General features: G+C 46.8%; 1 protein-coding gene across 1 annotated transcript in view; it reads right to left on the bottom strand.

Moving 5' to 3' along the window:
• The window catches only part of USP7 (ubiquitin specific peptidase 7), a 238,225-nt gene extending 211,670 nt beyond the window's left edge, over window positions 1-26,555 (bottom strand). Inside the window, exon 1 of the mRNA XM_058433875.1 lies at window positions 26,550-26,555. The gene's annotated coding sequence lies outside the window, so the exon portion shown is untranslated. The remainder of the gene's footprint in view (window positions 1-26,549) is intronic.
• Window positions 26,556-27,166: the final 611 nt, after the last annotated feature.

The following is a 27,166-nucleotide window of genomic DNA, read 5'->3' as shown; positions in this document are numbered from 1 at the left end:
CAAACGCCAACCTGTAACCACTCCAGCTGTTTCTGTACCTCACTGCCGATTTCTGTACGTCATTTCCCTTTTTTGTTTTGTTTGTTTGTTTGTTTGTTTGTTTTTTTGTCTATAAATCTTCCACCACGTGGCTGCGCTGGAGTCTCTGTGAATCTGTTCCGATTCTGGGGGCCGCCCAATTCGCAAATCATTCATTGCTGAATTAAACTCCTTCACATTTGATTTGGCTGAAGTTTTACTTTTATCATTATTAATGTGCCTTTGTGGGGAGCTGCTTCACTCCTCTGAACCTCAGTTTTCTCTCCTGTAAAATGGGCTTTTGTGGAAGCCCCCATGCTGGATCAGGCCTCCTGCCTTTTGCATGTGTGGCTTCCTCTGTCTGGAATGTCCTTTCCTCCCTTTGCTATCCCCAGGTAATTTCCATTGGCCCACCAAATATCAGGACTCGGGTATGATGTCAAGGTCTTCTGCAGCCCTTGTGGACCTCTCCTGTCCCACTGCAGTGGCTGCCCCTCCTCTGTGCTCCTGGCACCCTGTGAATCTACATTGAGGTCGCTTGTGCCTCTGTGTTCTTCATTATGCACTGAGCTCTGTCACAGCTGGGCCTGTCTCTGATTCATCCTTGTTTCCTTAAATTCCAGCGAGGAACTAGTAGGTGGGGAATGTGGCTTGGGACAGGACCGTGGGGAGCCATAATTCCTTCTCCTCTCTCCTCCTTGGGCTTGCTTCTGGAGGGCTACGTTCCAAACATCCTCCTGAAGAATTCCTTCTTTTCTGACCCACATTGAAGTTCACCAAAGATGAAGCATTATAACATGCATTCACTTTGTCTCTGTTTCCCTGGAGTCTCACACTTCCACTCTTGTGCCATCAGCATTTTCTCTGAGCTCAGTGAGGGACACTTATACAGACAGGAGACAGGGAAATACTGGTTAGAAGAGGGTGGTTCCCTGGGAAAGGCCCCACCCTCAATCCTGGAAATGCGTGGTCCTAAATGAGTATAGGTATTCCTGTTTTTGTGCCCAAAAGTTGCCTTTTGGCCCACCATGCCCCCCTATCCTATACCCATATATAACCCAGGCTCCACAAGGAGACAAACAGAAGAGCAGAAGAACTGTAGAATGGCACAGCAGAGAGAAGAGAAGGAGTCTGAATGCTGACAGGTGTTCAGCTGGGGATGGTCAGAGAGGGGATCAGCTACTGGATGGCCAAACTCCAGGGAGCAATCATCTTCCCACTCCATCCCCTTTCCAGCTCCCCATTCATCCCACTGAGAGTCACCTCCACCACCCAGTAAAACCCCCGTATTCATCCTTCAAGTTAATGTGTGACCTCATTTTTCCTGGATGCCAGACAAGAGCTCGGGATACAGAAAGCTGTTACACTGGCCTTCTACCCTTGGAAAAAGGCAGAGGGTCCACTGAGCTGGTTAACTATTAAGTCACCTGCGGGCAGCAAGCTAAAAGAGTGCACTGTAACACACGCCCTCTTGGGCTTTGGGAGTCGCAGACACTGAACCCTGGACGCTGCCATGGGGCAGTAGCCCAGGGGTGTTTGCCCTGGCTCCTGCCCCTGCCCATCTGTGTGCTCCCCTTCCCATGAGGGGTTTGAGTGTGCATCGCGGCTGAACAGAGAAGCCACACCCCTGTTGCACGTCCTATGAGGGAAGTCAGGGAACTTTCCCATTTCACTTATAGGGAAGTCTCATTTAGCAATATGTCTATGGTGCAACTCAGAGAGGGGAAGAAAAACCGTTTGGGATGATTGAGTTTAGGTTATTGGTTTATGTAGGAAGCATGGAAGGTGCAGTAGATTCTGCTGGTGCCCTGCCCGGCTTCCCTTCATCAGCTGGGAAATCCATCTTCAAGCTGCTGTGCATGTTGGCTGCTAAGAGCTCACAGCTGTCCAGGGAATTGTCTCCAGGGAACTGCACTTTCCTGACAGGAGCCACCTCACCTTGGGAAGTCATACTCCGTCATCTGCAGGGACAGCACTCAGCCAATGACTGACACCCTAGGTATAAAGGTTGGACCTCTGAGTCAAACTGGGGAGGTCCCTGTCATTTTTTTTGTTTGTTTTTTTTTAGAGACAGGATCTTGCTCTATTGCCCAGGCTGGAGTGCAATGGTGTGCATCATAGCTCACTGCAGCTTCGAGCTCCTGGGCTCAAGTGATTCTCCTGCCTCAGACTCCTGAGTAGCTAGGACTATAGATGAGTAATTTCTTTTTTTCTCTCTTTTTTTTTTTTTGTAGAGATAGGGAGGGTCTCACTGTGTTGCCTAGGCTGATCTCAAACTCCTGGCCTTAAGCAATCCTCCTACCATGGTTTCCCAAAGTGCTGGGATTAAAGACGTGAGATACGGTGCTCAGCCCCTGTCATTTGATTACTGCTGCAGAATCCCCACCAGGATCAGGCCAGGTGAACTTGACCTGAAGCCATATCCTTGCTCACTTATTCCACTATCCCTTCCTGCTTCCCTCTCACTTCTCTCGAGAACCCTTCCTCAACAGATCACACTCTCCAGTTCCCATCTCAGACTCTGCCTCTAGGTAACGTAACCGAAGGCTCAGGGCCAACATTCACTGGTGACACCCAATTGGCTTTGCAGAAATGGAAGATGGAAGATTGCTTAATGGCCTTATATGGGTTATGGAAGGGATGTCTGACCTGCTTTCTCTTTAACCATCGTGAGGAAGGAAGGTGATGAGGCTGTCATGCTTCTGTCTTAGGGCTTTTTGGGTTTGTAGCTTGGTCTGACATCTTGGTTGTGTGTCTCTGGGCAAGGACAATTTTTGTCCCTGTTTCCCTATCTATAAATGGAGATAATAATCATGCTTTATTTATAGGACTGTTAAGAGGATTAACTGAGATAACTAATATCAAGAGCTTAGAAGGATATATGGCACTTGTTGGGTACTATATTACATTGCTGTTATTATTACTGATATTATTACTATTAGTATCACTGTCATGTTAAAATGCAGCTACAGAATGCAAATTGCTGTCTTTTTGAAGAACAATTTTCTGGCTTGAATTAAGAGCCTTCAGCATGTCTCTATCCTTTCATCCAGTAGTTTCCAAACTTGGAAGTGAGCCTTAGGGAATAATCTGAAATGCAGATAAGGTTTTATTCATCCATGTCTCATCATAGCATTATTTACAATGGGAAAAAAAGGAAATCATTCCACTGTCCAACAATAGGGCAAAGTTGAATTAGCATGTGTACCGCAGCACTCACTCCCTTCACAGCAGTTCAGTGTCCCTCAAGGATCCAAAACAATGAAGATGCTAAGTTGACAAATGCACTGCGGGAAAAAAGAGCTAGAGATGGTTAAGTCAGTTTCACAACATCTGTTGAGCACCTGCTGTGTGACTAGGCATTGTGCTACGTGATGGGGATCCCTTTTCTGAAGTCATCTCCATCCCATGAAGGAGACAGACAGGTGCATAGCTGATTAGAGTGCAGACCAATATAGGCTGTGACAAAGAAAAGAACAAGCTGGTTATGGAAGCTGAGAGGCAGAACACAGCTTTATTTGAAGGAGCAGAGAAGAATTCCCAGGGAACCTACCATCCTAGTAGCTGTGTCTCTTTGGGGTGTCAAGATCAGCTAAAAAGACAGAGGCATTACAACCAGCAGAATTTTAGAAAACTTAGTTAATTTTTTTTTGAGTACCAGTCCTTGCAATACTTGGTTCTACATGCCCTGATCCCGTGTGTGTGTGTGTGTGTGTGTGTGCGTGTGTGTGTGTGTGTGTGTGTGTTGAACTTAGGTGCAGATTTTGTAAGAGCCACTATCATGATAATGTCTACAGTTGCCTCTCAAATTTTACCCTTGCCATCACTATGGCAACCCACAAAACAAAAAAGACAGAAGTAAAGGCTTTTGATCTTATCTTGCCTGGGGCTTTGCCGTAGCCTTTGATATTCCCTAAGACATCCGGAAGTTCACCATTGTGCATCCAATATTCTGGGTCACCTGGATGTTGCTTCTTTCTGGCATTGGCTCCTCTCAGAGGGTGTGGGAAATAATGAGAAATCCTAAAACAATTAGCTGGAGGTTATGAAAAGCCACGTGCAAATTGTGGCAGATTGTATTTTCCGTAGATGATTACAATAAGGTCTCCTGTCGCACATGCGGTGCTATGGCCTTGGCATCCCCAATAAGTTGTAATTTTTGTGCCCTCCCTGTGAATCTGATTGGGTCTTGGGGACTGTCTTGACCAACTGAACGTAGAAGTGATGGTATGTGACTTCTGAGGCTAGCTTATAAAAATGCCATGCACATCTGCCTTGTGCTCCATCTTGGAAGTCAGCCACCATGCTGTGAGGAAGCCCAAATGTCCTGTGGAGAGGCCCATGTGAGGAAGACTGAGGTCCCCAGCCCATAGCCCTGGCTGAGGTCCCAGCTGATAGACAGCACCAACTTGCCAGCCGTACGAGTTGGTTTAGTTCTCCATCTAGCTACCCCAGTGCATGCCACCTGGAATGGAGATGAGCTGTTTTCACTGAGCCCTACTCAACCTATAAACTCGTGAGTAAAATAAAGCACTGTTGTATTAAGCCATTAAGTTTTGGAATAGTTGGCCACTTGGCAATAGACAACCCAAACAAATCTATGTCCTAACAAGATGTTTTGCTTTGTGGAGGGAGAATATGCACTCATTTTTATTTTGTATGTATGTATGTATGTATGTGTTTATTTATTTTTGAGACAGAGTCTCGCTGTGTCACCAATGCTGGAATGCAGTGTTGCGATCTCGGCTCACTGCGGCCTCCGCCTCCTGGGTTCAAATGATCCTCCTCCCTCAGCTTCCTGAGTAGCTGGGATTATAGTCATGAGCCACCACACTGGGCTAATTTTTTTGTATTTTCAATAGAGATGGGGTTTCACCATGTTGGCCAGGCTGGTCTCGAACTCCAGACCTCAGATGATTCGCCCACCTCGGCGAGTGCTGGGATTATAGGCATGAGCCACTGTGCCTGGCGTAATTTTTATTTTTTATTTAATTTTTAATTTTTTAATTTTTTATTTTTTTATTTAGAGGGTTTAACTGTGTTGCCCAGGCTGGTCTTGAACTCTTGGCCTCAAGCAGTCTTGTCACCTCAGCCTCTCACAGTGTTGAGCTTACAGGTATGAGCCACTGCACCTGTCCCATCCCCAATTTTCTGTCTTCTACCTGCACTGATGCATTTCCAATTCTGTTTTAAATTTAGACCTCCTCAAGATTCTGAGTAGCTCTCGACAGTGACCTCGTAGCAGAGACTTGAAAAATGAGTTCAGGTAGAGAACGTAGGAAAGGCATGGGAGGTGACAGGAGCTACTTGGGCCAAGGCACTACAGCACAAGGAATTTAGTGGACACAGGGAGCTAGGAGCAGTTAGCTGTTTCTGGCATGTAAGAAGAAGGTAGAGAGAAGCAGGAGATGAGGGTCGACAAGTAATGGGGGCCACATGTGAGAACCTGTTGGGGATGCAGAATGGGAGCTGGTGACTTGTCTCCAATTACATGGTAAACTCAAGTGAGGCTGGTTCCTGATTCTGGACTCCCTGATCCTCAGCATAGAACCCTGGCCACCATTTTTGGTTCCAGCATAAACTGCGCTTGATGGTAGCTTCCTTTAAGGCCCTGAAGGTTTTGAGTGAGAAAAGCAAGGAGGTCATACAGTATAATGATTACGACCTTGAGCTCTGGGCTCAGATGCCAGCTTCCTGCTAGGTTGACCTGGTGATATAGGACTTCTCTAGGTCTCAGTCTTCCTGTTTCCACAGTGGGGTGATGATAATAGCATGGACCTCATGGGGCTGTTTTGCAGATTCAACGAAACTGTTACCATAAAACCTTTAGCACACAGTCGATGTTCGTTACAGGTAGCTATTTCAACATCTGGAAGTTTGTGTGTAGAAGGAAGGTCGGGTGAACACAAGTGAATACAATTAGGCTTGTAGAAAACTCTGAGTTTGGGCATGGTGGCTCATTGCCTGTGATTTCAGGGCTTTGGGAGGACCATGGTGGAGGATTGCTTGAGCTCAGGAGTTCAAGAGTGGGCTGGGCAACATGGCAAAACCCCATCTCTACAAAACAACAACAACAACAAGAACAATAACAACAAAATCCAGAAGTTAGCCAGGCATGGTGGTGTGCCTGTAGTCACAGCTACTTGGGAGGCTGAAGTGGGAGGATCGCTTGAACCCAGGAAGTGGAGGTTGCAGTAAACTGACATTGCGCCACTGCACTCCAGCCTGGGCGACAGAGTGAGATACTGTCTTAAAAATAAATAAAATAAAAAATAAACCCAGAAAACTCTGTGAAATTAGAAACAAAATTATTTTCTGATCCTCCCAAGAAAATGTCTTTTCAGGTCAGGTGTGGTGTCTCATGCCTGTAATCCCAGCACCTTGGGAGGCCAAGGTGGGTGGATTACCTGAGGTCAGGAGTTTGAGACCAGCCTGACCAACAAGGAGAAACCCCATCTCTACTAAAAATACGAGATTAGCCGGGCATGGGGGCATATGCCTGTAATCCCAGCTACTTGGGAGGCTGAGGCAGGAGAATCACTTGAACCCAGGAGGCGGAGGTTGCAGTGAGCCGAGATGGCGCCACTGCACTCCAGCCTGGGCAACAATTCTGTCTCAAAAAAAAAGAAAATGTCTTTTCAGATTTTTGAGACATTTCAGAGCTGAGAAGGGATGAACAATAACACCTTTCATGTAGAAAATGCAAACTCACAGTCCTGAGAAATAGCCTGCCCATCAGAGGGAGGTGCCTGGAGGAATGGCTGTGCCAAATTATTTGATTGAGGTTAAACGTGCTGTGTGGGACTAAGATGCCCCTCCAGGCCCTTGGGTCGCTCCAGGAGAGTGACCCCTGGGGAAATTGGTGCTTTTAGGTCACTCTGTCAAAGACTCCTTAATGGCTTCCTTAATGGACTTCCACTGTCTCAGAAGTGGAATGGAATTGTTTCTGTGCAAAAATGGAGGTGTGATGTCTAGTTCATACCGTGTACAGAAGGAGAATGTTTTGCAGTTACAGCCCGGTTTTTTTTTTTTTTTTGAGACAGAGTTTCACTATGTCACCCAGGCTGGAGAATGGTGGTGCAGTCTCAGCTCACTGCAACCTCCGCCTCCCAGGCTCAAGCGGTCCTCCACCTCAGCCTCCCCAGTAGCTGGGACCATAGGCACGCACCACCATGCCTGGCTAATTTGTTTTGTATTTTTGTTAGAGACAGGGTTTTGCCATGTTTCCCAGGCGGGACTTGAATTCCTGGGCTCAAGTGATTCGCCTGCCTTGGCCTCCCAAAGTGTTAGGATTATAGGCTTGAGCCACTGCACCCAGCAGTCCACCTACTCTTATAAACATAGAAAGCAGGATAGAAAAGTTTCCTTGGCATGGCACAGTGGCTCACGCCTGTTATCCCAGCACTTTGGAGGCCGAGGCGGGTGGATCACCTGAGGTCAGGAGATCGAGATCAGCCTGGCCAACATGGAGAAACCCCATCTCTACTAAAAATACAAAATTTAGCCAGGCGTGGTGGCAGGCGCCTGTAATCCCAGCTACTTGGGAGGCTGAGGTAGGAGAATCGCTTGAACCTGGGAGGCAGAGGTTGCAGTGAGCCAAGATTGTGCCATTGCATTCCAGCCTGGGCAACAAGAGCAAAACTCCGTCAAAAAACAAACAAACAAACAAACAACAACAACTACAAAAACAGCCTCTTTAGCATGGTGTGTTTATTAAGTTCTTCTAAGAGTCTGTATTTTAGGGTTTCTTTTAGTGCAAAGCCAACAACTCAAGTTCTATAGTTATAAAAACTTAATTTCTAATTGTGTCACTGAGTGGCTGTGTGACGCTGGGCAAGGGACCTACCCTTTCTGAACACTGGTTTTCTCATCTGTACAATTGCATCAGTAACTCTGCCCCAGGACTGTTGCAGAGGCCCCAGGAGGCAAGGCATGCCAATGGCACAGTGTGTCACCTGCCTGTATGTTGTGCCCCTTCCCTTCCAGCTTCTGGCTCCTTGGTCTTGTCCCTGGGAGCAAAGCAGAGGACTGGCAGAGCTGGGGGATCTTGAGGGGCTGGGTTTTCACTCTTCACTCCCCGTCTCCTTGGCTGCAGTTTGCTGCAATACCTGCAATTTTTGCTGCCTTAAAAACAAGTATCAATACTTCATTAGTTCATACCTTTTGTAATTGCTGAACACAGGCCACCATTGGGGGCTCACTGGGGCTGCAGGACAAGACCTGAAGCCTGGCTCCAGCAGAAGCAGCCCGTCTCAGAGGCACAGGGAGCTGATGGGAGCTGGCAAGGCCCCGGCTGCTTGTGATGTTTCATCCCAATGCCCCTCTGCTGGGAACTCTTGCCAGCAGCAAAGAAATAGCAGCAGAATAAAAACTTTGAAGGAATTCATTCATTTGGCAAGTATTGAACAAGTTTCTGCTCTGAAGGGAAGTGGATTTGGTGTGAAACAGACATGGGTTTGGATGCTGGATCATCCTGGGCTGCTGAGGAGCTATCGTCTATGTGCCTGGCATAAAGTAGGCGCCTGTTAGATAGAGGCTGAGTGATGGGATGCATTTTGTGATAATTGGTGAGGCATATTGCTTTTCAGAACCTTAGTTCTTTATCTCTGAAATGGGCGTAATCATAGTCCCTCCTCCACAATTCCCTTTGTGTTAGGAGATATTGTAAGTGATGTGCAGAACTGCCACTCTGTAGCCTCTCCAAGCGCTGGCGTTGATGACGACGGGCATTTAAAGTCCACCCTGACTGGCTGCGGAGAACTATTTCCATCCCAATTGTACCTTCACCCCATCACTTCTGCAGCCAGTAATCCAAATGGTTTTTTCTGTCCCCTAATTATCTCCATTTGCATTCTCTTTCTTTTGTTACATAAGCTGAGATATTAGACGCATTGGCTGTGAAGATTGAATTCTCTTCTAATTACAAGAAAAATGGCCTTTTCTTTCTTCCGTTAGTCCTAATGGAAATTAGCTGCATAAATCTCCCAGCTTTGGGGTAAATTTCTAGGCCTCCAGCAGCATCAGGGAATGCAGGCTTTGAAAGGAGGTTGGTGTGCGGCCCGCAGTAGGGCGGAGGCTGGGGCCGTGGCTTTGGAGTTGGGTAGATGTGAGTTTTTTTTTTTTGTTTTTTTTTTTTTCTGAGATGGAGTCTTGCTCTGTCACCCAGGCTGGAGTGCAGTGGCACGATCTCGGCTCAGTGCAACCTCTGCCTCCTGGATTCAGGCGATTCTCTTGCCTCAGCCTCCCAAGTAGCTGGGACTATAGTGTGTACCGCCACGCTGGCTAATTTTTGTATTTTTAGTAGAGACAGGGTTTCACCATGTTGTCCAGGCTGGTCTCGAACTCCTGATCTCAGGTGATCTGCCAACCTCAGCCTCCCAAAATGCTGGGATTACAGGTGTGAGCCACCGCACCCGGCCGCCTATAGACTTTCTCTGCCACTCTCCCTAGACCACTGTGTCTCCTCCTGTGCATGGTTTTTTTTTTTTTTTTTTTTTTTTTTAATGTCATTGTCATTGTGATCATCCCAGAAGAGAAGCGAGACCTGCAAGGACACATCTGAGAAGGTCTCTGTGGATCCAACAGTTTATTCCTCATCTTTAGGCCCCTGACAGAACACAGAATGGAGAGAAGGCCCAGATCTAATGCTGGGTGGAGGGAGGAGGAGGGTGGTAGGTGGGAGAACAGAATGGTTTGATAATTCCTGACCGCCACCGATTAACTGCAAGAGCACAGGGATGTTACTTAATATCTCCACATATCAGTTCTTCATCCACTGTCCTGTGGAAAATTCAAGTCCTGTCTTCATTCTCTGGATCTAGACACAGAAGCAGGGATAGAAAGGGGACCTTAAGAGTCACCAGACAGAGCCGGGAGGAGATTTCACATCGTGGTCCGTGGTTCCTTCCCTAACCTCACTTCTGAGGTCTCTGCGGTGGGGACATTTGCTGTCATGGAATCCCAGCCATGGCCTGAGTGTGGCCAGCAAGTTCTTATGATCAGCCAGGTCCGGAGCATGCCTGGAGGGCAGAGGGAGCAGAAACAAGCACTGGGGACAGGGAAGGAAGCCTAGCTCTCCGTGCCTTTCCTCCGGTGCTCTCAGAGAATAAGGGAACAAATCGAGAAAGGAATGAGAGGAGAGGGGATGATAGGAAGAGGAGGGTGGGGAGAAAAGGAGAAACAAAGAATATTTCTTTCCTTGCTATGTTTTTTGGCTCTGTCTTATGGGAGAGAAGGGGCCTGCCCTGTGTCCCACAGCTGGGGAGCGGCAGACTCTGGACTGTGTCAGCTGCACGGGTTTCAGTTTCCGGTGATGGCACCTGGTTATTGCTATTCTGTTCAGGAGGCTGGATGCAGCAGACTCTCATGGAAATGAATCCTGTAGACGTGATGAATTGCCCTCAGGGCTCAAAGCCACCAGCTGGGCAACCTCCAGTCCTGGTGCTGTGCTGGCCGAGGGACAACAGCTTCCTATACGGGGCTCTTGGGATGCAGAGATGGGGTAGTGGGAGTCAGGGCTGAGTAGCAGGGACCGTCCTTGCTAGCTGCACGCTTCACGCCTGGTCTACCTTTCCCTGAAGCTGCCTGGAAGAGGAAATGAGAATCTAATGACGTAAGAGTCCTGGTGGGGCATTTGTCAGCCTCCTGCACCTTGGTGACCGGGTGCAGGAAGCCTGTGTCAGATATGGGCAGATTCTGTAATTGTCCTGGCAGCATGGAAGCCCACTGCCATGGGAGAAGTACAACCTTCCCTTCTAGCAGGCGCAAAGAGTTAGAAGCCAGCTCAGTGCCATGGGAGGGACAGGGATCTAGAGTCAGGCAGACATGAGGCTGGGATCCCAGCTGTGCTGCCCTCCAGCTCTGCACATCCCTCTCTGAGTCCCGATTTTCTCACTTGCCAAGTGGGAATGATCATAGTAAAAGGTATTTGCTGACATTTACGGAGTATTTGCTGTTCTATGTGCTTTAGGGTATTAACTCTAATTTAATCCTCATAACAGCCACTTCTGGTTATCTATGGCTGTGAAACTTAGTGGCTTAAAATCCCAGTGGGTCATTCTCTCCCACACTTGTGTGGGTTGAGTGGGTTCAGGGGGGTGGTTCTGGCTTGGAGTCCCTCTTGCAGCTGTGGGTCAGTTGCAGCGGGGGCTGGACTCATCTGAAGACTCGGCAGGGCAGTACATCCCAGGGGTCTTCTTCATCCCTAGATTCAGGGCCACAGGGTTCCCTGGCTTCTCTCTCAGCACAGGGCCTCATCCTTCAGGCCTCTCCGTATGACTTGGGCTTCTCACAGTATGGGAAGTGTATACATGTTCCTTTGCTGCTGTAACCAGTTTTCACGAATGGAGCAACTTAAAAAATGTGCATTTGTTATGTCAGAGTTCTGAAGGTCAGAAGACCAGGTACAGCCTGGCTCAGCTGTGTCCTCTGCTTACAGCCTCATGAGGTCAAAATCAGGGGGTCAGCAGGGCCACGTTCCATTTGGTTGGCTCCAGGAATGAATTCACTTCCAGGCTTGTTCAGGTTGTTGGCTGATTTGAGTTCCTTGTGATTGTAGGACTGAGGTGCCTGTTTCCAGCTGGGGGCTGGTCTTTGCTCCTAGAAGCTGCCTGCGTTCCTTCTCATGGAGCCGATGCCCATGAATGGTAGCTCTTGGTATGTGGGTAGCATCTGTCCTACTCCCTGGCCTACCCCCTCTGCTGCAGCCCCCCTGTCCCTAATGAGTCAACTCCAGCTTGTCCTTTCAATCTCCATCTAAACATCACCTCCTCATGGAAGCCCTCCCTACCCTCTAATCTTGGTAGGTTTTCCATTCATGTTTTTTCTGCACAATGCTCATCTCCCTTTGCAACATCTCACCCTTTGGCATGATATCCAATTAATACCCATCTCCTCTTCTGGATTAGAAGCTTCAGGAGGGCAGGGCCTGTGTCCCCATTGTATCCCCAGTGCCTAGCTTAGCCCCAACCCACCATAGCCTCTCTCCTTTGCCCTCAAATAAATGATCAGCCTTGGCCGGGCATGGTAGCTCATGCCTGTAATCCCAGCACTTTGGGAGGCCGAGGTGGGTGGATCACTTGAGGCCAGGAGTTTGAAACCAGCCTGGCCAATATAGTGAAACCCCATCTCTACTAAAAATACAAAAATTAGCTGGGTGTGGTGGCAGGCGCCTGTAGTCCCAGCTACTTGGGAGGCTGAGGCACAAGAATTGCTTGAACCCAGGAGGTGGAGGTTGCAGTGAGCCAAGATCGTACCAGTGCATTCCAGCCTGGGTGATAGGGCGAGACTCCATCTCAAAAAAAAAAAAAAAAAAAAATTCAGCCACCATGGGCCTGATTGCTGTGAACCTGATGAACTACTGAGCTCTTTCTGAGCCCCAGAGGAAGAATGATCATGACGTGTATCTGCTGTCCCTGAACATGTCACCTCCCTCCCTGGGGTGACCCCTTAGGAAAAGGAATCTACTCATATTTGAGGCGTGTCCGGTTTACTGGGGCTGCTCTCGACCGCAATCAGTGTTCATCATCTGGGCATTTGCGGCATCCTAGCCGGGGATGAGGTGCCCCAAATAGGTCCCAGGTAATGATTTGTGGCTGCTGACGGTTGAGGGCAGGAAGCCATCCTGCTCCCTCATCCTGGATGGGCATAATCTTGGCCCCACTTGGAGGCTGAAGGCAGGGATGTTGGTTTAGGGAGAGGACAGAGGGAAGGGGGGCATTTTCATGTCAGCCTCTTGTCCCTTGCTAGGACAGAGTCCCAAACGGTGAGAGATGGCTGGGCGGGCTTTGTTCACTCACCCTATCCCTGGGGGGATACTTGGGCCAATTGGTGAAGGCTCAGTTGACTCCATGGTGCTCCTGAGACACACTTGCTAGGGACCATCTCTGCTTAATAATTGGTGATAATGACATCAGTTAGAACCAAACCTATATTACCCGTTGGAAAATGTTATGCACGTTTTATTTATTTATTTATTTTTGAGACAGAGTTTCTCTCTGTCACCCAGGCTGGAGTGCAGTGTCGTGATCACAGCTCACTGCAACCTCCATCTCCCGGGTTCAAGTGATCCTCCTGCCTCAGCCTCTCAAGTAGCTGGGATTACAGGCACAGCCACCATGCCCAGCTACTTTTTGTATTTTTAGTAGAGACGGGGTTTCATCATGTTGGCTAGGCTGTTCTCGAACTCCTGACCTCAAGTGATCTGCCCGCCTCAGCCTCCCAAAGTGCTGGGATTACAGGCGTGAACCGCCGCACCCAGCCTGGTATGCAGGTTTTCTTGAAGTCCCTTCGGTAGTACTACACTTCAGTGTTTTAAAGCACCATCAGTCCTGGCTGGATCCTGACAAACCAGAGAGGTATTCAGGTTTCTGGGGACACATTCATTCCAGCCTCTTTTAGGCCAGCCTGGGAAATAGCCAAGAGGAGAGAAGAACTGGGTTCAAATTTCCCAGTTGTGTGGCCCTGCACAGGCAACTTTATCCCTCTGAGACTCATCTTTCTCATCTGTAAAATGGGAACAATAACATTACCTGCCTTATGTGTTAATTGTTAGGATCAACTAAACTACACTACATGAAGTGAATGAAAGTGCTTACGGGAGGATTCGGCCAATGTCAGACACTGTGCCTCTGTGTGTACCTCTAGGTCCACTCCACCCTGTCCTCCTGCTCTGTGCCCTCAGAGGCTGACCTGTATGAACCACATCAAAGGGTTCCCTTGATCTTAGGGCTTGGGTTGGGTTGGGCTGGGGAGCATTGTCAGGAGGTAGGAGTGAAGGAACGAGGTCAAGATATTTATTCTCTTTGTTCCCTCTTCGCAGGGTCGTCTGGGGTCAGTTGCATCCCTTGACTGAGGGTCTTTGCTCCTGCTTTATGACCCTGCACTCACAGCTTTCTCTGTGTCCAGATTCCGATAATTGCTCCCTCCTCCTCACCCCTCCAGGCCTAAGAGGGTAACTGCTCCACTGCCACAAGCCTCAGATTACTGCACTGTCCTTGGAGATTTTCCAACACCCTGCACATTTTTTCCTTGTAAATAATTCTTTATTCATCTCAGCTCAAGTTGATCTCACCCCACTGGAGTGGTGAGCTAATTTCCTGCTGGGACCCTGATCGATCTAACCCTAATCCTCACTGTGGATGGTCCAATGAGTCTACTGAAGCTGACACCAGATTTTTCTATGATGTGTCCACCAGTGTCCTGACTGGCTGGACCAAGGAGTTGGCCCAGTGTGACAGTTCAACTGAGGCATGACCTTCCCCAAATCAGGGTTAGGGGCCTTTCCTAAATAGTGATTAAACTGATTTTGACTAGCACTCCCCTGGGGACCTCACTGGAGACCTGAGTTCTCTTAGGCTCTTAGGCTGTGTCCTACTAGGCCTTGCCCCTATAGGAAGGTCAAGGAGCAAACCAGGTTATTCCCAGGTGGTGGGAGGGGTTAAGAGCTCACAGTCTTAGCAGCAGTGGCAGGATTTTTGCATCTGACAGCCAACCTCGAACGACCTCCACTCAGCCCTGGAGGGATCTGATTAGTGAGGTGTAGAGGCTAAAGCACACTTAGCCTTAGCTTAGCTAAAGCATTCGACATATGGCTCTTCTCTTTTTCTTTTTTTTTGAGACAGTCTCACTCTGTCACCCAGGCTGGAGTGCAGTGGCACGATCTTGGCTCACTGCAACTTCTGTCTCCCAGATTCTCCTGCTTCAGCCTTCCAAGGAGCTGGGATTACAGGCACCCACTACCACGCCCTGCTAATTTTTGTATATTTTAGTAGAGACAGGGTTTCACCATGTTGGCCAGGCTGGTCTCAAAATCCTGACCTCAGGTGATCCACCTGCCTCGGCCTTCCAAAGTGCTGGGATTACAGGCATGAACCATCGAGCCCGGCCTGAGATATGACTCTTAACATCCAGTTCTTGGTGTGATCTTGGGCTTCACATCTGACCACTCCCCCTTTTTGTTTATTTCCCTGCCTTATAAAAAAACAAACAGGGGCCAGCCATGGTGGCTCACACCTGTAATCCCAGCACTTTGGGAGGCTGAGGTGGGAGGATCACTCGAGCGCAGGAGTTTGAGACCACCCTGGGAAAAATGGCAAGACCTGCACCTGCACCCCCCAACCCCGATCTCTACAAAAAACTTTAAATGAAATTGGCAGGACATGGTGATGTGCACCTGTAGTCCCAGCTACTCAGGATGCTGAGGCGGAAGGATCACTTGAGTCTGGGAGGTTGATACTGCAGTGAGCTGTGATTGTGCCAGTGCACTTCAGCCTGCACAACAGCATGAGACACTGTCCCTAAAAAGAAAAAAATAAAATAAACAACAACAATATGTGATAGTTTAATGTGTTAACTTGGCTAGGCTGCAGTTACCAGTTATTCAGTCAAACATGAATCTAGGTGTTACTTTGAAGGGATTTTGTAGATGTGGCTACGTAAGGTCTACAATCAGTTGACTTTCAGTCAAATTTGAGATAATCCTTTTCCCTTGGCTTACTTCCCAAGGTATCAGCTGATAGCAGATTCAAACAGTGGTTCTCCCTCTCGGGTCCAAACCTTCATTCTTTTTTTTTTTTTTTTTTAAGATGGAGTTTCTCTCTTTGGTTCAGGCTGGAGTGAAGGGGCATGATCTCAGCTCACTGCAGCAACCTCCGCCCCCCCAGGTTCAAGCGATTCTCCTGCCTCAGCCTCCTGAGTAGCTGGGATTATATTATAGACGCTCACCACCACACCTGTGTAATTTTTGTATTTTTAGTAGAGATGGGGTTTCACCATGTTGGCAAGGCTGGTCTCAAACCCCTGACCTCAGGTGATCCACATACCTCCTTCATCCTTAAACCATGAAAAGGTTAAGAATCCCTAGATATTAGGTATGTGTCACTTCTCCCAGGATCATGTGATTTTACAGATGGCATTTGAATAACCAAAGGAATGAATCTTTAAGGGTGGAATTATGACAGGGGATTGCACAGATGCTAGGGGCTTGGGCAGCCTGGAGCCTCCTCATTTGGCCCTGTACAGACCATGCCTCTCTGACAGCTGTGTTCAGGCAGTTTAATGTATAGCTGCTGGTTTTATTATCCCACAGTGGGAAAACAAAGTCTGAAAGATTAATGTAGGATTATAAAGAAGCCAGATTTACTCTTCCCTAAAACTTTTCCATAGTGAAGGAGAAAGGAAAATAGTAATAAAAAGTGACTTGCTAAATTAAATGGACTGAGAGCAGATTAAAAAAAAAACTCTCACAATGAAGGGATTTGGCTGGCTGATGTTGGCTAGAGAATATTTAAGAGGACAAAAGATGGATAAAGCAAAGGAAAAGGAAAGTTGCTTCCTCTTTTCTTGGGGCAATCCAGTCTCTATCTTTAGGAATTGGAGAGCAGAATGTTCATGTTCTTGTTTCTTAGCAACACCAGGTGGTCCAACACTAGGGGGTGGATAATCTTTTGAGGATGGAATTCTACTCTTTTTTATTCCTTCTCACACCCTTTACCTCCTCCCTCTCTGTTTTCTGGCTGTGTTTGTCCTTTGTATTTATTAAGCCCTGAGAAGATACAAGGTATGATGGTAGATAATTTTGCCAGCATTATCTCAGCTTTGCAACGTGCCAGCTATGTGGCTTTGGTCAAGTGACTTAACCCGGCTATGATGTAGTTTCTTTTGTTCAGGGATCAGCTTTGGGGATTGCATAAAGTGCTACATCTACAGCCGTTCGTGCAGTGTCTGGGAGTAGCAGTCCGTTAATAAATGTTAGTTCTTATTTCTCCTTTTAACAAAATTAGCCAGTGCCTAATGCATCTAATGAATACATGTGCATTTTAAAGATGCTGACATGGTGAACAAGAAACTGTGGCTCCTTTTGTCGCCTAAAAAAAGGATACCTGGACACTAAAGGGCTGAAGTTGCCTATTTTTAAATATTAAGGTGGGATCTCGATTCTTGTTTTAAGGTGTGAAGTAGGCAGGGGTAGTTTTTGAAATGCAAATGGGCATTGTGTTGCCATGACGAAGATGCTGCAAGGAAAGAGAAAATCACAGAACTTCAGAACCAGAACAGATTTTCAAACAAAATAACTCTATTTTCTAAGCCCAAATTGGGACGGAGGGTCAGAAGGGTACAAGTGCTGTTATAGGGACAGCGGGACAAAGCCGTATTGTATAGAGTTGGAGATGCTTTCTTTTAAACTTTTTAACATATCTGAAATTAGAATGCTTTTTGTATTCACTTCATGTAGTGGGTTTTTTTAAAGTCTGGAAAATCTGTTATTATATCCAAGGTGAGTCTTACAGGCAATGGTGTCTTAAAATCAAGCAAATAGGGTTTGGAAATCACAGTGGCCAGGCGTGGTGACTCATGCCTGTAATCCCAGCACTTTGGGAGGTTGAGGCAGGCCGATCACTTGAGGTCAGGAGTTCAAGACCAGCCTGGCCAACACGGTGAAACCCCGTCTCTACTAAAAAAATACAAAAATGAGTCAGGTGTGGTGGCGGGTGCCTGTAGTCCCAGCTACTTCGGTGGCTGAGGCACAAGAATCCCGGGAGGTGGAGGTTGCAGTGAGCTGAGATTGTGACTCCTGGCTGGGCAACAAAGAGACACTTTGTCTAAAAAAAACCAAAAAAACAAAAACACCAAACAGACAAAAAAAGAAAATCACAGCTCACAGTTGCCTGAATCAGTGCTCAGTCCAAAATAGACCACATATCCTCTTCTGTACCTATTAAGAGGTGGACCAGTTGACCACTAGATTGTCTTCCTGTTGCTGGTGTGGCAAAGATTATCAGTTCCTCTGCTCATTCTTCAGCATCTACCTTGATGTGCCTTCATCTTCTTGGCCTTCTATCTGCAGGGACTTTCAGGCTAATAGCATGATCTATCTGCATATGGGGAAGGCTGGAAGTGTCAGAACATTGACACCTGTAGAAGCAGCCCTTAGCCAAGCGGGGCTGGGAGTTGGTAGATCACACTGCAGACCCTCACCCTTAAATGGAAAGCTGACATGTGCTGTGCACTTTCTGTCTAAAGTTCCCCAGTCACATGGGGCTCCAGTTTGCACGCAGGGTGTTTTGCTTAATATACATCCTCAATGGCCTGTCCCACCTTCCCTGTCTCATTTTCCCACTCCTTTTGTTGATGTTTCCTGGGATCCCCTCCTTAATAACCCACTTGCACTGAAATCCTTGTTTCAGGGTCTGCTCATGCGGTCCTGGCCTGAGACAGCTGGCCATCTATGCCTTTATGGAGGCATCTCTACTGCTGGGACAGATACTGCAAAGCCTTTCTCTAGGGGATCTTGTCAATATCAAAACAGCTGGGTAGCTTTGGAGCTGTGGAAAGAGAACAGCCTTTATTTATTTATTTTTATTTTTTTGAGGTGGAGTCTCACTTTGTTGCCCAGGGTTGAGTGCAATGGCGTGATTTTGGCTCACTGCAGCCTCCACCTCCTGGGTCAAGCGATTCCCTTGCCTCAGCCTCTCAAGTAGCTGAGATTCCAGGCACGCACCACCACGCCCAGCTAATTTTTGTATTTTTAGTAAAGACAGGGCTTTGCCATGTTGGCCAGGCTTGTCTCAAACTCCTGACCTCAGGTGATCCACCCGCCTCAGACTCCCAGAGTGCTGGGACTATAGGTGTGAGCCACTGTGCCTGGCCCCACAATTACTTCTGCAGCAACCTGGTATCTTGCCTTTTACAGAGAGTTTGCTGAACACTGCCATACTACATCAAGTCATTCAATCTCACAACAACCTGATGATTGCCCCCATTATACCAGATGGGAAACCAAGGCACAGAGAGGCAAAGTTGCTTCTCTGAGGTCGTGCAGTGGGGCTGGGATTAGTAACTCTAGTCAAAGTGTGGCCCAGAGGTCATGCTGTAACCATTCTGGCCCCTTGCCCTTCCAGCCCCACCATCAACGTCTGCTCCTTACGTTTAATTTTTACATTCTGTGTAGCATAAGGAGGAAAAAAGCTACCTTTCGAACTGGTTGGCTTCGCAGTGGCTCATGCCTGTAATGCCAGCACTTTGGGAGGACCAGGTGGGTGGATCATTAGGTCAGGAGTTCGAGACCAGCCTGCCCAACATGGTGAAACCCCGTCTCTACTAAAAATACAAAAAAATTAGCCAGGCATGGTGGTGTGTGCCTGTAATCCCAGCTACTCAGGAGGTGAGGCAGGAGAATCGCTTGAACCTGGGAGGCAGAGGTTGCACTGAGCTGAGACAGTGCCACTGCACCCCGGTCTAGGCAACTGAATGAGACTCTGACTCAAACAAACAAACAAACAAACAAACAAAAAGAACTGGACTACAAGCAGATGTTGATATGGTTTGGCTTTGTATCCACACCCAAATCTCATGGCAAATTGTAATCCCCATTGTTGGAGGAGGGACCTGGTGGGAGGTAATGGGATCATGGGGGCGGATTTCTGTTTTCGTGATAGTGAGTGAGCTCTCATGAGATCTGGTTGTTTACAAGCGTGTGGCACCTCCCCACAATTTGACATGAGATTTGGGTGCGGACACAAATCCAGACTATATCAACATCTGCTTGTAGACCAGTTCTAAAGGTACCTTGTTTCTTCCTCATGCTATACAGAATGTAAAAATTAAACATAAGGAGCAGACATTGTTGGTGGGGCTGGAAGGGCAGGGGGCTAGAATAGTTAGAGCATGACCTCTGGACCACACTTTGGCTCTCTCTCTTCTGCCTGCCCTGGTCATGTAAGATGCTCCTCCTTCCCGTTTGCCTTCCACCATGATTGTAAGTTTTCTGAGGCCTCCTAGCCAGGCTTCCTGTACAGCCTATGGAATTGTGAGTCAATTAAACCTCTTTTCTTTATAAATTACCCAGTCTCAGGTAGTTCTTTATAGCGATGAGAGAATGAACTCATACAGATGTCAACACATTTTCTGTGGTGTCAGAAATGCACGTTGAGAGGGAAAGTCACTAAGGCCAGAACTTTGAACATTTTCTTTGTGGTGACCACATAATGGGATCTTTGACAGCTGCCTAAAAAGGCCCATCCACAAGAAGCTGTTCATACAGGCTGAAAATGTGGATAATAATAGCACTGACCTCTTGGGGGTGCTGCAAGGATTAAAGGAGGGAATATATACAAAGTGCCCAGAAGTGTGTTAGACACTTAGTGAGGTCTACATAAGCATTTGCTATTTTGTGTTCTCGAGAGGTATTACCAAGGAATATTCTTAATTCGTTGCAGCATTGGATTCATTTGCTAGCTTCTCTCTTGGCTCTAGGTCTGTGCAAGGGTTGGTTCCCCTGCATAGATTCTCCAGCCTGAAAGCCAGCACTGGTGTCTGTGTAACTCTTCTTGGTTATCCAGCCTCACATCTGGTGTCACCATCTGCAAGGAGCCTGTCTGGCTTCTCTATCCTGTAGACTCTCTGTGCACCCCCCTACCCACTCTATGATAGGCCATAATCCCTGCTAATTGTCAGTGCTCCTTAACCTGCCCGTCTTGCCCTCTGGGCTATAGGCTCCTATAGGGCACTGGCTGTGTCTTATTTAGCTCCATGCAGCAGAAAGTGAAATCAGAATGATTCTAAGCATGAGAAGGATTTGATGTGTTGGCCCTGAGATGGAGAGGCTCATAGGCAAGGACTCGAGAAAGTACCCTAGGAAATACAGACTGCAAGGATATGGGAACCTCAGTCCTACAACCAAAGGAACTGAATTATAAAAAAAAGAAGGGGAAAACTGTGGGATATAATGAGGTTTCTCTTCAAAGAGCCTGATCAATCCTTTATTCTTTAATTCTAGTACCCCCCCTTTCCCTTTTCTCTTCTTTTTTCCTTTCTGCCTTTGTTATGTGCCCAGACATGCCACAGTACCAGGTGTTATTAATACCAACTCACATTCCTTTCCTTATTTGAAAAAAAGACTAGCTTCTCTAGCTCATTACAGACACCCCTTCCCCTTTCCCCTCTCTCTTACGTGCCCACCTTATCTAAAGAAAGTTCAGATGTTTAGCCAACCAGGACTAGTTTAGATTGTGTGGCCCGACTCCGGCCAATGGGGAAAGGGCACACAGGCAGCACTTGCGTCAGGAAGAATGGCTCTCGTGCCCCTTTGTTCAGTTGTGCTCTCATGGTGACTGGCCAAGGTGAAGCACCCCTCTAAACAAAAATAAAATTACTTTACTGAAAATCCTTTGTTTGAGTGTTCAATTTCCTTAGGATTTTGAACATTATTTCTAACACATGCTAGAATACATGCCAACTAGAATGCAGTGTTCTTGTAGTCAGACTTCCTGATTTTAAATCTCAGCTCCACCCGTTACTAGCTCTGTAACTCAAGGCAAGTGCCTTATCCTTAGTAAGCCTCAGCTTCCTCATTTGTAAAATGGGAATAATTTTAGTACCTACCATATGTGTTGTTGAGGGCTTGAAATGAGTATGCATGTAAAGTGCTTATAGGAGTACCTGGCACATAGTAAATGCTCAATAAATGAATGCCAGTTGTGATTGCTGCTGTCATTATTCTTTAATTACTATTACTTCTACTCGGCACCAAGTATTGTTGAAAATCCCCAAGCTTGGGCAAGTTTGTTTGTTTGTTTGTTTTTTTACTTGTTTTTATTCCACCCCCCTCCACCCAAACAGGCAAATGCCACACCTAGCATTGTTAAAATAACTTTAAAGAAACAAATCACAGTTAGGTTCTGCAATCTTGTACCTCGCTGATGCCGAATAAAAGCTTCGGAGAAGATAAAAGGATTGCCTTTTTTGAAGCAGGGCTATTACTTCTATCCTTTAAAGTGATGAAATTATGAATGATCAAAGGAGAATGGATGGTAGTAGAGGAAGGTTTCATTGTTCTGCAGGCACTGAGGGCCTGGGGAAGGGACAGCTACACTTTCACATGCTGAGATGGAGGAAATTGTGAGTGGGAAAAATGAAGTAATGGGTGGAAATCAGTTTGCATAGTGTCGGGCACAAAGCAAACACCTAGTAAACGTTAGCTATTCTACAGCATGCAAAACACAGCAGTCCCTGCCTGGGGTAACTGTTGAATATCTGTCGTGTGCTAAATGTTAGTCTCCCGAAAAGATATGTCCACCCAGAACCAGTGGATGGGACTTTATTTGGAGAAAGGGGCTTTACAGATGTAGTTCGATTAGGAATCTCAAGATGAGATCATCCTGGATTATCTGGGTAGGCCCTAAATCCAATGACTGGTGTCCTTATAAAAAGAGAAGAAGAGGCCGGGCGCAGTGGCTCACGCCTGTAATCCCAGCACTTTGGGAGGCCGAGGCGGGTGGATCACGAGGTCAGGAGATCGAGACCACGGTGAAACCCCGTCTCTACTAAAAATACAAAAAAAATTAGCCGAGCTTGGTGGCAGGCGCCTGTAGTCCCAGCTACTCAGGAGGCTGAGGCAGGAGAATGGCGTGAATCCGGGAGGCAGAGCTTGCAGTGAGCCGAGATCGCGCCACTGCACTCCAGCCTGGGCGAGAGAGCAAGACTCTGTCTCAAAAAAAAGAAAAAAAAGAGGAGAAGATGCAGAAGAGAACACCAGATGATGATGGGGTGACGATAGATGCAGGGATCAGGGTGAGGGGCCTACACGTCAAGGAGCACCCAGGACTGTAGCAGCCCCCAGAAGCTGCAGAGAGGCAAGAGACACACACTCCCCTTAGAGCTTGCAGAAGGAACCAACCCTGGGAACACATTGATTTCCAGCTTCTGGCTTCCAGAACTGTGAGAGAATACTTTTTTTATTTCCTTCCTTCCTTCCTTCCTTCCTTCCTTCCTTCCATCCATCCATCCATCCTTCCTTCCTTCCTTCCGTCCTTCCTTCGACAAGGTCTGGCTCTGTTGTCCAGGCTGGAGTACAGTCGTGCCTTCACACCTTACTGCAGCCTCTCCCTCCCAGGCTCAGGCAATCGTTCCACATCATCCTTCCCAATAGCTGGGACTGCAGGTGCACACCACCACACTTGGGTAATTTTTTTTTTTTTTTTTGGTACAGACAGGGTCTCTCCATGTCGTCCAGGCTGGTCTCAATATCCTGGGCTTCAGTGATTGGGTCTTAAGTGACCGGCCCACCTTGGCCTTCCAAAGTGCTGGGATTACAGGTATGAGCCACTGAGCCTGGCCGGAGAATAAATTTCTGTTGGTTTGTTGTAAGCCACCAGTTTCTGGAAATTTGTGACAGGAGCTACAGGAAACAAATATCACATCCCACTTAGATGTCATAATTTTCCTTTCAAATAAACCTGCTTCCTCCTCCACCTGGGTGTTTTTCTCCCAGTGTTGATCACAGGGTAGATATGTGTTTAACTTCACAAGAAACCGAGAGGTATGTCCATTAATCACCCTCTCTTGACAGATGACGAAGCCGAGGCCCAGAGGGGTTGAGCAGGATGTCTGAGGTCACAAAGCTGGTCAGTGGCAGCACCAGGATTTGAACCCAGGTAGACTGGCTTCAAAGTTCTTGCTCATAGACACTTCAAGATGCTACATGGCATGTTTGCATAAAAACATCTCATGTACCCCATATACCCCATAAATAGATACACCTACTATGTACCCACAAAAATTTTGAAAAGTAATAAAAAAATTTAAAATAGATGCGACCTCTTACCCCGTGGAGCTCTCCATGGTGGAAGATTTTACAAAACTGCTCGAACTTCTCAGTTTTCTTTGCTCATGCTTTATCTGTGGAGGATCAAAGGTCTCGTCCTCCCTACACCCAAGCCCAGCCTTCCACACTGACTCCCATCCCTTCCTGCGGGGGTGGGGGGAAAATGGTCTCTGCTCCATTTTCTGATCTCCTTTTTCCCAGTATAGGGAAGTTCATCTCACATGGAAAAGTTGAAAGAAGTCTGAATACAGCCTCACATCTAGGCTGAGTTACCCAGTTCACTCCATCAGCAATGCACCTCCATTTGCCCGCATCCCTCATCTTTTTCTCAGTTGGGTCTCTTTCTAGAAAGAAGGAGTCAGGGCCAGGCGTGGTGGCTTACGCCTGTAATCCCAGCACTTTGGGAGGCAGAGGCAGGCGGATCATGAGGTCAGGAGATTGAGGCCATCCTGGCTAAAATGGTGAAACCCCATCTCTACTAAAAATACAAAAAATAATCTGGGCATGGTGGGACGCTACTATAGTCCCAGCTACTCGGGAGGCTGAGGCAGGAGAATCGCTTTAACTGGGAAGGTGGAGGTTGAAGTGAGCCACCAAGATCGCGCCACTGCACTCCAGCCTGGGCGACGGAGCAAGACTCTGTCTCCAAAAACAAAACAAAACAAAAAGAAAGAAGGAGACAGAGCCCCCATGTGAACCTCAGCAGTGGCCACATGGTGCAGAGGTTTCATTTATTTATTTTTATTTTATTTTTAAAAATTTATTTATTATAGAGACAATGTCTTGCTCTGTTGCCCATGCTGGAGTGCAGTTGTGCAATCATAGCTCACTGCAGTCTTGAACTCCCGGACTCCAGTGATCCTTTTGCCTTGGCCTCCCGAGTAGCTGGGAGTAGCTGGGAGTTGGCCTCCCGAGTAGCACGGTCCAACAAGCCTGGCTGATTTTTAAATATTTTGTAGAGATGAGGTCTTGGCATGTTGTCCAGGCCAGTCTCAAACTGCGGGCCTCAAGTGATCCTCTTGCCTTGGCCTCCCAAAGTGCTGAGATGACAAGCATGAACCACCACTCTTGGCCCATACAGGATTTTTAAACCACCATGTTGTGGAATTTTGACTTTATCATGAGGGCAATGGGGAGTCATTGGGCAGTTTCAAGCGAAATGGTGATACTTGTTTTTTAAAAAATTCTGGCTGCGCTGTGGGAAGAGTTTGAGGGCTGGAAGGGGGAAGTTAAGAGTAGGAGTGTAAGGACACTGTAAGGCATTGTTCTCTGGATCTAGGTGAAAAATGGTGGTGGCTAACCTAGGGTGGTGGTAGGGAATGGAGAGATGGAAGAAAAAGATGGAGTCAAGGAAAATATAGGATGTAGATTGGACAGGAATTGGCTTGACTGGATGTGAAAGATGATGGGAGATATCAAGGATGACTTCTGAACTCTTGCATAGGGTAATGGGAGGACGTTGGTTCCATTTATAACACAAGGAAACAAGGAGAAGAACTTGGTTTGCGGAGGGACGGGCAGGTGGTTAGTTTGGCTTGGTTCCTTCACCTAAAACTAGCTGTTTGGGGACTTGGATGAACTAGACCAGGGTTCTAGTTTCTAGTCTGGAAAACTTTTTATGTAAAGGGCTAGATAGTACCTTTTTTAGACTCTATAACAACCACTTGACTCTGCTGTTGTAGTGTGGAAGAAGCCACAGAGAGCGTGTGAATGAATGGACAAGGCTGTGTTCTGATAACGCTGTATATACAAGATGATATATCTTGTCATCTTGTATGACAAGTGGAAACATGTCCATCAACAAATAAACAAAATGCGATCGACCCATATGATAGAATATTATTCCACTATAAAAAAGAATGAAGTACTGACACATACTAAGATGTGATCGACCTCAGAGACACCACGCTAAGTGAAAGAGGCCAAACAGAGAAAGGGTCACATATTGTATGATTCCATTTAAAATAGACTGGGGAGGGGGGCAATGGGGAGTGACTGGTTCTATAAAGAAAATTGGCGGCTATGTGTGGTGGCTCACGCCTGTAATCTTAGCACTTTGGAAGGCCAAGGTGGGCAGATTGCTTGAGCTCAGGAGGTTTTTTTTTTTTTGACAGAGTCTGGCTTTGTTGCCCAGGCTGGAGTGCAGTGGCATGAGCGCAACTCACTGCCACCTCTGCCTCCCAGGTTCAAGCAATTGTACTGCCTCAGCCTTTGGAGTAGCTGGGATTATAGGCACCTGCTACTACACCCGGCTAATTTTTGCATTTTTAGTAGAGATGGGGTTTCACCATGTTGGCCAGGCTGATCTCGAACTCCTGACCTCAGGTGGTCCATCTGCCCTGGCCTCCCAAAGTGCTGGAATTACAGGCTTGAGCTACTGCGCCCAGCCTTAAAGACATTTTCTTTTTTCTTTTATTTTGAGATGGAGTCTTGCTCTGTCTTGCCCAGGCTGGAGTGCAGTGGCACGACCTCTGCTCACTGCAGCCTCCCCGTCCCAGGTTCAAGTGATTCTTCTAGTCCCACCACACCTGGATAATTTTGTATTGTTACAGGTGCGGTGGCGCACGCCTGTAATCCCAGCTACTCGGGAGGCTGAGGCAGGAGAATCCCTTGAACCTGGGAAGGGGAGGCTGCAGTGCACCGAGATCGCGCCATTGCACTCTAGCATGGGTGACAGGGCGAAACTCTATCTTAAAAAAAAAAAAAATTAGGTGTCACTTGTCAATTTTTGTTTTTTGTTGCAGTTGCTTTTGAGGACTTAGCTATAAATTATTTGCCAAGGCTGATGTCAAGAAGGGTATTTCCCAGGATTTTTACAATTTGAGGTCTAACATTTAAGTCTTTAATCCATCTTGAGTAAATTTTTGTATATAGTTATAGGTAGGGATTCAGTTTCATTCCTCTGCGTACGGATAGCCCGTATCCCAACACCACGTCTGAATAGGGAGTCTTTCTCCAATTGCTTATTTTTGTCAGCTCTATGGAAGATTAGACAGTTGACACACATTAGAGGAGTGTGGCATTATTTCTGGGTTCTCTATTCTGATTCGTTGGTTCGTGTGTCTGTTTTTGTACGAGTGCAGTGCTGTTTTGGTTTTAGTAGGCTTTCAGTATAGTTTGAAATTTTGTAGTGTGATACCTCCGGCTTTGTTTTTTTTTTTTTTTTTTTTTTTTTGCTTAGGATTGTTTGGGCTATTCTGGCTCTATTTTTGATTCCATATGAATTTTAGAATAGTTTTTTCTAAATCTGTGAAAAATGGCATTGGTAGTTTGATAGGAATAGCATTGAATCTGTTAGTTGCTTTGTGCAGTATGGCCATTTATATAATATTGATTCTTCCTATCCATGAGCATGAAATGTTTTTTCATTTGTTTGTCTCATCTTTATTTATTTCAAAATCTTATGGACTTCATTTCTCTTCTTATTTGAATAGTCACCCCAAGATTTTCATCAAAGTCACCTTTATTTGGAAAACAAAACACATACAGCAAAACAAAAATCAAGTACTGCCAACTCTTTTTTTTTTTTTTTTTTTTTTTTTTTTT

The sequence above is a fragment of the Hylobates moloch genome, unplaced genomic scaffold, assembly GCF_009828535.3.
Source record: "Hylobates moloch isolate HMO894 unplaced genomic scaffold, HMol_V3 SCAFFOLD_23, whole genome shotgun sequence".
NCBI lineage: Eukaryota > Metazoa > Chordata > Mammalia > Primates > Hylobatidae > Hylobates > Hylobates moloch.
Note: the sequence above shows the minus strand (reverse complement) of the source record. Positions and strands in the feature narration are given on the sequence as shown.